At 44.1% G+C, this 10,870-nt stretch overlaps 1 pseudogene; it reads right to left on the bottom strand.

Annotated features, from left to right (window-relative positions):
* Positions 1-2,257: 2,257 nt before the first annotated feature.
* On the bottom strand, positions 2,258-3,022 carry LOC110136943 (ferritin heavy chain pseudogene; annotated as a pseudogene).
* Between the last annotated feature and the right edge of the window lie 7,848 nt (positions 3,023-10,870).

Genomic DNA, 10,870 nt, shown 5'->3' on the forward strand with positions numbered 1-10,870 from the left:
CAAGGAGTGACTCATTTCACGGAGGCGGCAGTGAGCACTGTGTTCCCTGAAACCAGCAGGCTGGCTGACAAACCTCATTTCATCTGTTGTCTGATTTTCTCTGGCAACTTCCCAGCAGTCTATAAGAGTTTCGTTCTCTGTTCCTCAACGTGGTCTTCCCTGAGTTTCCCTAGATGAGTTAAAGCATCCTCAACCTTGTACTGCTGCTACGTGGCCAACTTGGGACATCCTTTGGCTATTTTTTTCTAAGCTGAGTGTTTTCTCTGTGGCCAGACTTACAGTTGCTGAAATGAGTCTGTCTTCAGTGACAGGAGGGCTCCTATATTCCTCATTACCAAGGGGAAATGGGAAAAAGTCTGCTTCTCTTGTGCTTGAGTTACTGACATTCTCATGATGTCCTCTGTGGGCTTCGTCTGCCTTACCTTAAATTTCTTTGATTCTGAGAAATAAATATAAGAGGAGAGAAAATGTGATTTCATGGGAAGAAGTAAAGCAGCTGTGCTGAAATCCCTTCCAGCTGTGGGTTTCCTAACACAAGGATTATAATGAGGCATTGTTCACATTTGCTAATGACTAAATTATTCCCTAATGCAGACAGGGGAAACTTTTATAGCATAGGAGAGTGTGGGGGGAAATATAGTAGGCCCTATAAATATTTTGACATTTGGCAAAATTTTTTTTGAAATAGTTGCTAAGACATAAGATTTCAGAGATGGGAGATAGAGCAGTTACCTTCACGTAGCTTTCCATCCCTTCAGGCAAACTGGATGTGTGTGTGTGTGCGCAGTGGCTCAGTTGTGCTCAACCCTTTGCGACCCCATAAGTGGACTGAAGCCCGTCAGGCTCCACGGTCCTTGGGATTTCCTAAGCAAGAATACCGGAGCAGGTTGCCTTTTCTCCACCACAGGACCCTCCTGACCCAGGGATCAAACCCACATCTCTGTGTCTGTCTCCTGCATTGGCAGGCAGATTCTTGGCCACTAGTGCCACTTGGGAAGCTCCAAAATGGATATATGCCAGATAAAAATGATCAGTGCTGCAAGTTTGTATATACTCTATATTCCAGAATATACATCCAGGCATGCTCATGGTCTGGGTGGGAAATAATGGTGGAGATAGTGGCAGAGGCAGGAATGGAAAGACCCACAGGCACGGACTTGGGGTTCCTGGATGTCAGATTGGGGGTGATCAGACTTTACTCTGGAGTGGTGCCTGGCTCTGATGATGGAGCTCCCCTGCAAGAGTTTGGTGGGTTTAGTGCAAGCTCTGAATTATCAGAACACATTCCAGCCGAACCTCAGTGAATTCGTACCACTTGGACAGTGGCTATGTGATTTATGCATGTGTTTCTAGGGGATTGGCATTAACTAGACTTACTTGATTTGCAAAACTCTACTTACATCATCCTACTTGTATCACCATTTAGTCAGGACGATATTATCTCAGATTTTGAAGGCGCTCAAAGATAAGATCAGGAAATAATTTGTCAAAATATGGAAACAGAGACTGCAAATTTAGACTGAGTGTGTGGCCACTGTGACTCTTATTCAAGGTGGGAGTGGAATAGAGTAGGTGTGGAGGCATCTGGGCACTGACAATGGTGTACGCGTGCATGTGTGCTAAGTTGGTTTAGTCGTGTCCGACTCTTTGGCCTCATGGACTATAGCCCACCAGGATCCTCTGTCCATGGGATTCTCCAGGCAAGAATACTGGAGTGGGTTGACATGCCCTCCTCCAGGGGATCTTCTAGACCCAGGGGTCGAACCCAGGTCTCCTGCATTGCAGGTGGATTCTTTATCATCTGAGCCACCAGGGAAATCCATGACAACAATGCACTGCTGATTCTCATATCCACTAGGAGGACAATTTATAATTAAGGACAGGCTTGTTACAGAAATTGCTCACACATTAAAGTAATAGGAAGAAAAAAAAGAAATAGGAAGAATTTTTAAGGGAGTAATCCATCTTTAACTTGCCAGTTAACATTTAGCAATTTAAAACATTTAAGGAAAAACAATGGATGTAATTTAGTCAGGCTTTCAAAATAATGTTGATAAGAGTCAACACCAAACACTACAAAGTGAGTCAGGACACATTTTTTTTATTTTTGGGGGGTACAAAATTACTTTATTTGAAGGAATGGTACTAAAGAAAGAACTTAAGTAGATGTTTTGTTACAACTTACGGAAAAGGTGAAGGTGACCCAAATGTGCATGCACTGCCTTGGGTGACCGGAGGAGTCGCCCGTGGCTGTGGGAAGCCAGCCTGAGGCTCAGCGCTCACTGTGTCCCAGGGTGTGCCTGTCAGAGAGGTACTCTGCCATGCCAGATCCAGGGGCCCCATCTTGCGCAGGCTGGTTACGTGGTCACCCAATTCTTGGATGGCTTCCACCTGCTCGTTCAGGTAATGAGTCTCAGTGAAATCACACAGTTGGGGATCATTTTTTTCAGCTTCCAGTTGGTGCAGTTTCAGTAGTGATTGATTCACACTTCTTTCCAAGCACAGCGCGCATTCCGTTGCATTCAGCCCATTCTCCCAGTCATCACGGCCTGGTTTCTTGATATCCTGAAGGAAGATTCGGCCGCCTCGCTGGTTCTGCAGCTTCATTAGTCTCTCAGCATGTTTCCTCTCCTCGTGAGATTGGTGAAGAAAGTACTTGGCAAAGTTCTTCAAAGCCACATCCGCGCGGTCAAAACAGTACGACATGGACAGGGACACAGGGGAGGCGTAGAGCTCCAGGTGGGTCTGGCGGTTGACGGCGGCCTCCGAGGCCTGGGGGCAGTCCTGGCGCCGCTGCGAGGGGGATGCGGCCGGCACGGCGGGCGGAGGAGAAGGGGCGGCGACAGCGATGGCTGCGCTGGAGCGGCGCCGGGACCTTGGGCCGGTCGGAGGTCGTTGTCAAGTGGCGAGAGCTGGCTCCTCGAAGCCTGCCGGGGCTGGGGCGGGGGGCGAGCAGCCGGGCTCCCTGCAAGCACTGTTGAAGCAGGAAACCGCGGCGACTCTCCGCGAAGACTGTCCACATTATTCTTTAAATTATAGGTCAGAAATAGGAAAAAATATAGCCTATATACGGAAGATTATTAGAAGAAAGAGAATCCCATAAAAATAGACAAATAGTCTTTATTAGTGCTTTTTCAAATGATATTAGGAAAAGAACTCATGGTAAACGTTCACATTCACAGGTGACACTAAATTCTTCTAAAAATGAAAACACCAACCCAGCAAAAATGAGCAATAAGAAGTTTCTTTTTGTTTGGTTTTTCGTTTGGGGTGGGGTGTGTGTGTGTGTGTGTGTGTGTGTGTGTGTGTGTGTGTGAAAGTAGCATAGAAAGGTCGAAGAGTCTTATGAAAGGGGGGAGCTGCATAGGCAGAGATTGTAAACGTATTTACAGGGTGAGAAGCTCAAACGACCAATTAGATGCAACAAATGAGACAGTGGAACTCAAACTATTGTGCTCAATTTGTTGTTGTTTAGTCACTAAGTCATGTGTGACTCTTTGTGATCCATGGACTGTAGCAAGCCAGGATTCCCTGTCCTTCACTATTTCCCAGAGTTTGCTTAAATTCATGTCCACTGAATCAATGATGCTGTCCAATCACCAGCAGGCCAGAAAATACTGGGTTTCTCAGAGTGTTGGAAACAAATCAGGAGATATTTTATTTCCGAAGTACAAAAACTGGGTGGAAGCCAGAGCTCCACAAATTAAGGCAGTAACTATGAAGTGGGAGAAAATACAGAAGAGGCACATGAGAGGATAAATGAGTGGCAGGGAGAGTGCTGTGAAGAGAGACTGGAACATTTTTCTAGGGAGGGCCCAAACCCAAAGGGCATTCAGTAAAATAGCTAAAACTGTTAAGAAAGACTCCGTCTGGGTGGCCACTGAGTCTCGGAACGCCTCTACAAAGGGCTATTTCAAATACACTCTAGCGGGCTTCTCTGGTGGTCTGGTGGTTAAGAGTTCGACGTGCAATGCAGAGGACACCTGTTCAGCTCCCGGTCCAGGAAGATCCCACATGCTGAGAAGCAACTAGGTCCAAGTGCCACAATGACTGAGCCCCCAAGCCTAGAGCCTGTGCTCTGAAACAAGAGAAACTGCAATGAGAAGCCTGTGCCCCACAACTGGAGAGTCGCCCCTTCACAGCAACGAAGACCCAGAGCAGCCAAAAATAACTAAACAAAATAAATAAAAATTATCTTTTTAAAAAAAGCACTACATAGCTAAGGCAAGAGTTAATATTGGGGAATATTATCCCCCACTGGTTTGTTTTACTTTATGGAGTATCATAACTCCAAGATATAGCCCAAACTGAAAAAAATAAACTTTCTAGGAAAATTTAAGTGTTTCTGGAGGCAACCCTGTAATGCTCATGTAAGTCAATTCTCTGAGGCTGACCTGAAGAAAAGGCAACGTAGTCCTTCCATACAGCATTCCTGGGTGGCCTGAATCTGTCTCTGTCATCTCCAATACCTGTTTGTCCTTCACCTGTAGACTGAGCTTTGTGGGTGATGCACCAGGGTCACTGTGTCACACCAACTAGTCATGCTGAGTTCGCCTGTACGATGTTGTTGAGAGGAGCACAACTTTCTCTGGAACAAGGGAGGATTGAAACAAGTGGCTTTGGCATCCAGCACCCCTCTCCCTTGCTGTGAGGGTCTTGAGAGAGGAATGCTGAGGTCATAAGGTGATAGAAGGAAGACCAGATCAAGAGTAAACAGACCTGTTTACCAGCTATGTGTCCTGGGACGGGTCATTTCATACCTCTGGGCTCTAGCATGCCCTCACCCTGCAAATCTGGCTTTCTGTGGTTCCATCTCGGTAGGGGCTTATTTTGGGGGCCATCTTCAGTGAGTACCAGGAGTGGGCCGGCGTGAAAGGCCCGAGTCAGAGACGAGAAGTCCATCGGTGCTCCGGCAGCACCTCAGAAATACAAATGTGACTGGAGGCTTGAGATCCTGTATTCAGGAGATTACTGGAAATAGAATATGTTCCTTCCTCCTCCGCCTCTCTTTCTTCCTCCCCATCCTCCTCGTCCACCTGTTCTTCTTCCCTTTTCCCCCTTTCTTCTTTGCTCTTCTTCTGAAAGGTGAAGAGCATAGGGTAAGCAGAGGCCTGATCAAGGTCTGTTTTCATTCATCCTCCAAACTGAGTCAATATACAGTCTCCCGAAGTCACAAGGTTGTCACAAGATTGAGGTTGTTTGGTCAAATCTTGCTTGTTTTGGCTACTCAGACTCTTGGTCCAGGTCAGTAACAGAAAACTATTCTTTTTTTTTTTTTAAGTTTTATTTTATTTTATTTATTTTGGGCTGTGCCAAGTGGCATAGTGGATCTTTAGCTCCTCAACCAGGGATTGAATCTGTGCCCCCTGCACTGGAAGTGGAGTCTTAACCACCAGACCTCCAGGGAAGTCCCCTGACAACTATTCTTAAAGGGAGAACTTCATGGTCCTGGGTATTGAAGGGCCAGCCAGACAAGGTGGATGTCACAACTGATTGCTGAGCAAATCCTCGCAGGAAAGCAAGCAGCTCTGTGTAGACAGGTGCAGTGCAATAGAGTGACGTGACAGTGTGCAGGTGGCCTGGTGCTCACCCGAGATCAACCCTGAAGAGTGGAGTGTCGGGGATCCGGGGACAGGGCAGCAAAGCTGGTGGCAGAACTCCACCGCATAGAAGCAACGTGATGATGAAAATGTCCTTATTTGTAAAGTGAAAATAATAGCAATGCTATTATTGTGTGTGATGAAGATCAAATGAGATAATAATATATGAAATAAGAATACACTTTATCAATCATGAAGTCCTTGAACTGTAGCCTGCCAGGCTCCTCTGTCCATGGGATTCTCCAGGCAGGAATACTGGAGTGGGTTACTATGCCCTCCTCTGGGGGACCTTCCCAACCCAGAGATTGAACCTATGTCACTTATGATGTCTCCTGCATTGGCAGGTGGGTCCTTTATCAGTAGTATCATATCCTTTAATCTTTGTTTTTCTGATGTCTTCTTATGACTAGATTGACGTTTTGCATTTTTGAGACATGCACTACAGAGATGATCAACTCTTCCCAATGCATCACGTCAAGGATAACATAATATCTCTTATTGGCAATTTTAACCTTGATCACTTGGGTACGGTGATATCTGTCAACACTAACTCAGTTTTTTAAAACTGAGGTATAGTTGATACACAATATTACATTAGTTTCAAATGTACAACATGCTGATTCAATATTTTTATAGATTATACTCTAGTTACAGTTATAAAATATTGGCTGAAATCCCTGTGCTATATGATACATCCTTGTTGCTTGTTTATTTTATACATAGTAGTTTGTGCTGCTTAATCACTTACCCCTATATTGCCCCTCCCTCCTTTCCTCTCCCCACTGGTTACCACTGGTTTGTTCTCTATATCTGTAAGTCTGTCTCTTTTTTGTTATATTCACTACTTTGTTTTATTTTTTAAATTTCCCATATAAGTGATACCATACAGTATTTATCTATCCTACATAACTTATTTCATTAAGTGTAATACCCTCCAGGTCTATCCATGTCGTTACAAATGGTAAAATTTCATTTTTTATCGCTGAGTGGTATTCCATTGTGTATTTATGCTGTCTTCTTTATCCATTCTTCTGTTGATGGACACTTACATTACTTTCATATCTTCATTATGGTAAATAATGCTGCTATGAACATTGAGGTGCATTTATCTTTTCCAATTAGGGTTTTCATTTGCTTTGGATATATAACTGGGAGTGAAATTATTGTATCACTAGTAGTTTTATTTTTATTTTTTTGAGGAACTTCTATACTGTTTTCCATGGTGCCTGCATCAATTTACATTCTCACCAACAGTGTAAAAGGAATCCCTTTTCTCAACATCTTTGCCAACACTGTGGTCTTTTTAATGTTAGCCATTATGACAGGTGTGAGATGATATCTCATTATGATTGTGATTTGCATTTCTCTGATGATCAGTGATGCTGAGCATCTTTTCATGTGCCTGTTTGCCACCTGTATTTATTTATCCAACATTTTCATCCCAATGATTTCCAAAAAATTCTTACTATTGCATGTAGTTTCATCTACTTTTCCCAAATCTTTCTTCTGAATCCTTCCATAGGGTAGCTATAGAAGCTTATGTGAGTTGAAATCTTTCTAGCTCATTTAAAGAAAGATGGAGGGGAAAATTGCTCATAGTTTCAGTTTGCTTATAAAGACATTGAAAAGAGCCAGAGTTGAGACAAGTTTGGAAGAGAGTTTGGCCTGTGCCTGCATTTATTTTTCACATTTGCTGGAGTAGTCTGAAGTTAAGTCCTTTATTTTTGTAATTGGCCTGATTGTTCTTGCTAGCAATTAGTTGGGGCAGGACCACAGTAGAATTTGTTTTTGGCATGCAAGTGTTGACAAAAAAGATGTGCAACCTGAGAGTTTTGAGTTAAGTTTTATTTGGGGCAAAATGAGGACTGCAGCCCAGGCAGTATCTCAGATAGCTCTGAGAGACTGCTCCAAAGCGGCAGTGGAGGAAGGCCAATATATAAGGTTTTGGTGAAGGGGGAGTTCAATACCATGAAGTACTCATTTTACAAAAGGGTTTTTTTTTTTTTTGTTAGTTCTGAGGATCTGATATCACCATGAAGGAATTTATTGCTTCTCTAGATATGAGGAGATGCAAGGATGGAGATCATAAAATCCATTCCTAAAAATATCCAGCTATCTAAAGACCTGTCCCACCAGATTCCCCGGAGCACAGGGTGCCTCACTCCACCCAGGGGTTGTTGAAAGGTCAACAGCTATAGCAGCACGGGGTTCAGTTTTCACAGAGGCAGATGGCAGATGCCTTTGGTGTTCAGTCATTGGCAATGCTCTTGGAAAGTGCCCATTTGTAGTTGACACAAGGCCGTGGATGAATGACTGTGTTGACCCCTGCATCCTGAGCACTTTCCAGAAGTTATGCATGTGTGCTCAGTCGCTTCAGTCATGTCTGAATCTTTGTGACCCCGTGGACTGTAGCCCGCCAGGCTCCTCTGTCCATGGGATTCTCCAGGCAAGAGTACTGGAGTGGGTTGCCATGCCCTTCTCCAGGGGACTCTCCTGACCCAAGGATAGAACCTGCATCTCATGTCTCTTGCATTGGCCGGTGGGTTCTTTACCACTAGTGCCTGGGAAGCCCCCAGAACTTGTGATAGCAGCCAATTTTACATACCCAACTCCACTCTGGCCTCCTGGTCTATCTTGGCCTCCAGTCCTGGGCATTATGAGCCAAGGAGTTTCTTACAGAAATCACTTTCATGCACTCTGTACAGGCTTTCCCTTCACCTTGGTGATTCATAGGTCAGTCTATTTTGCTCTATCTCCTTACATCATTATCAGCAGAAATTCCTAATAGTCTCAGCAAGATGATGTCTCTTCCCATTGATTCCAGGACCGATACAGGCCATTTAATGAGCCCTTAGAAAGAGTGGGCTGTTGTTTTTCAGTTGCCCAGTCACGTTTGGAAGGCCACGGATGAGGGGTGGGGTGGGGTAGAGTTAAAAGCGCTTAGACCACTATCTTGACTCCAGTTCTGACTTCCCCACTCCCACTGCAGTTTTCTTAAACATTTTCCCTTTTCCTTTCCATTCTTTTTCTCTTTTCTTCTCCCCCACTTCCTTTTCCTCCCCTTCTCCTCTTTCCTTTTTAAAATATTATGTATGCTATATATACAGAAAAGTGCACGGTTGGGTTGCACTCACCCAGCTTTTAGACCAAAGAAAGAGCCCTGAATCAGCGACAGAGATGTCAGGGGTTTAATGGATGTGGAATCTTACACATCTGAGGCAAGATCCTGGAGTGACAGCCCACCATGTGCAGTGGGCAGTGGGCAGGGCATGGTGGCAGTCTTTGTCACCAGGGGAAAGGGTGACTATCAGTTATAGGGGGAACTGATGTCGGGCTGGCTCACTGTTACCAGGGAACGCAGCAGAGGGGCTGGGGTCTGGAGTAAGTATGTAGAAGTTCAGTCACAGGAGTTGGATATAGGTGGGGCAGGCACAGGTCCAGAAGGAAATGCACAGAGAGCAAGGCAAGCTGTTTTGAGTGGCCTGACCCTCCATGTACTAGTAAGGGTATACTGGATACATGTATTTATTTATTTCTGAGAGCTTTCCCTTTTTCTTATATCAGTATTTGGGAGCTTGAAAGAAATATTTGTTATTGTTGTTTAGTTGTTAAGCCATGTCTGACTCTTCTGCAGCCCCATGGACTGTAGCCTTCCAGACTCCTCTGTCCATGGGATTTCCCAGGCAAGAATACTGGGGTGGGTGCCATTTCTTTTTCCAGAATATCTTCCCAACTCAAGGGTTGAAACTGCATCTCCTGCAGGGGCGCGCGGGTTCTTTACCACTGAGCCACCTGGGAAGCCCTGGAAGATATATATATATTTTAAAAAGGATTTATTTATTCTTGGTCACTCTGGTCTTCGTGGCTGTACATGGGCTTTCTCTAGTTGCGGCGAGTAGGGGGCTACTCTCTCGTTGCAGTGCGTGGCCTTATCATCGCCGTGGCCTCTCTTGCTGTGGAGCACGGGCTCTAGGGCGTGCAGGCTTCATCCGGCAGTCATGGTCCATGGGCTTCGTCGCCCCATGGCATGTGGGGTCTTCCCAGACCAGGGATTGAACTGGTGTGCCCTGCACTGCTTAAGGTGAGTTCTTAAGCACTGGACGACTGAGGAAGCCCTGAGAACTTTTCCTTTTCTTTGTTTTTTAAATTTATTTGTCCTTGAAGTATAATAGTTGATTTACAGTGTTGTATTAGTTTCTGGTGTACAGCGAAATGATCCACGTATACATACACACATTCTTTTCATCATGGTTCATTACAAGATAATGAGTGCAGTTCCCTGTGCTATGCAGCACTACATTGTTGTCGATTCATTCTATACATGATCGTTTGCATCCGCGAACCCTAAACTCACAACCCATCCCTTCCTCACCCCTCCTCCCTCTTAGCAGCCACAGATCTTTTCTCTGTGTCTGAATAGAATCTGTTTCTGTTTTGTGTGTAAGTCCACTTGCGTCATATTGTAGATTTCACATGTAAGTGATAACATACAGTATTTGTCTTTCTCTGACTGAGGACGATGATCTCTAGGTTCACCCATGTTGCTGCAGATTTCATTGTTTCATTTTTTCCTTATAGCTAAGTAATCCATCTTCTTTATCCTTTCATCTGTTGAGGTGGCTTCCATGTCTTGGCTATTGTAAACAGTGCTGCTAGTAACATTGGAGTGCATGTATCTTTTTGAATTACAGTCCAGATATGTGCCCAGGCTTGTGATTGCAGGATTGTATTGTTACACTGTTTTCAGTTTTTTGAGGAACTTTAGCTATTCTCTGTAGTGGCTGTACCAATTTACATTCCCACCAACAGTGTAGGAGGGGTCCCTTTTGTCTACACCCTCTCCTATGCTGGATAAATGTATGTATGACTGTGTAACTACCACCCAAATAAAAATATAGAACACTTCCATCACCCCCAGAAGGCTCTCCTTCTTCAAGCAATACCCAGCCTTGCACCCAAGTATAAATACTCTTCTGATTTTTATCCCCTTCAGTTGTTTTTGTCCATTTTCAAACTTCATATATATTTCTCCACTTCCTGTTTATTTTTCTCAAGATGATTTTATAATTTTCTTCAAATAAATTTCCTTTTGTTCCTTTTCTTGATGAATGTATAATTGATTAACAATATTAAATTAGTTTTAGGTATACAACATGATGATTCAATATTTTTATAGATTATACTCCATTTAAGGTTATTACAAAATAACAACTATATTTCCCCATGGAAGTGGTATTCGCTCAGTCGTGTCTGACTCTTTGTGACTCCAT

Source organism: Odocoileus virginianus, chromosome 31, assembly GCF_023699985.2.
Source record: "Odocoileus virginianus isolate 20LAN1187 ecotype Illinois chromosome 31, Ovbor_1.2, whole genome shotgun sequence".
Lineage (NCBI taxonomy): Eukaryota > Metazoa > Chordata > Mammalia > Artiodactyla > Cervidae > Odocoileus > Odocoileus virginianus.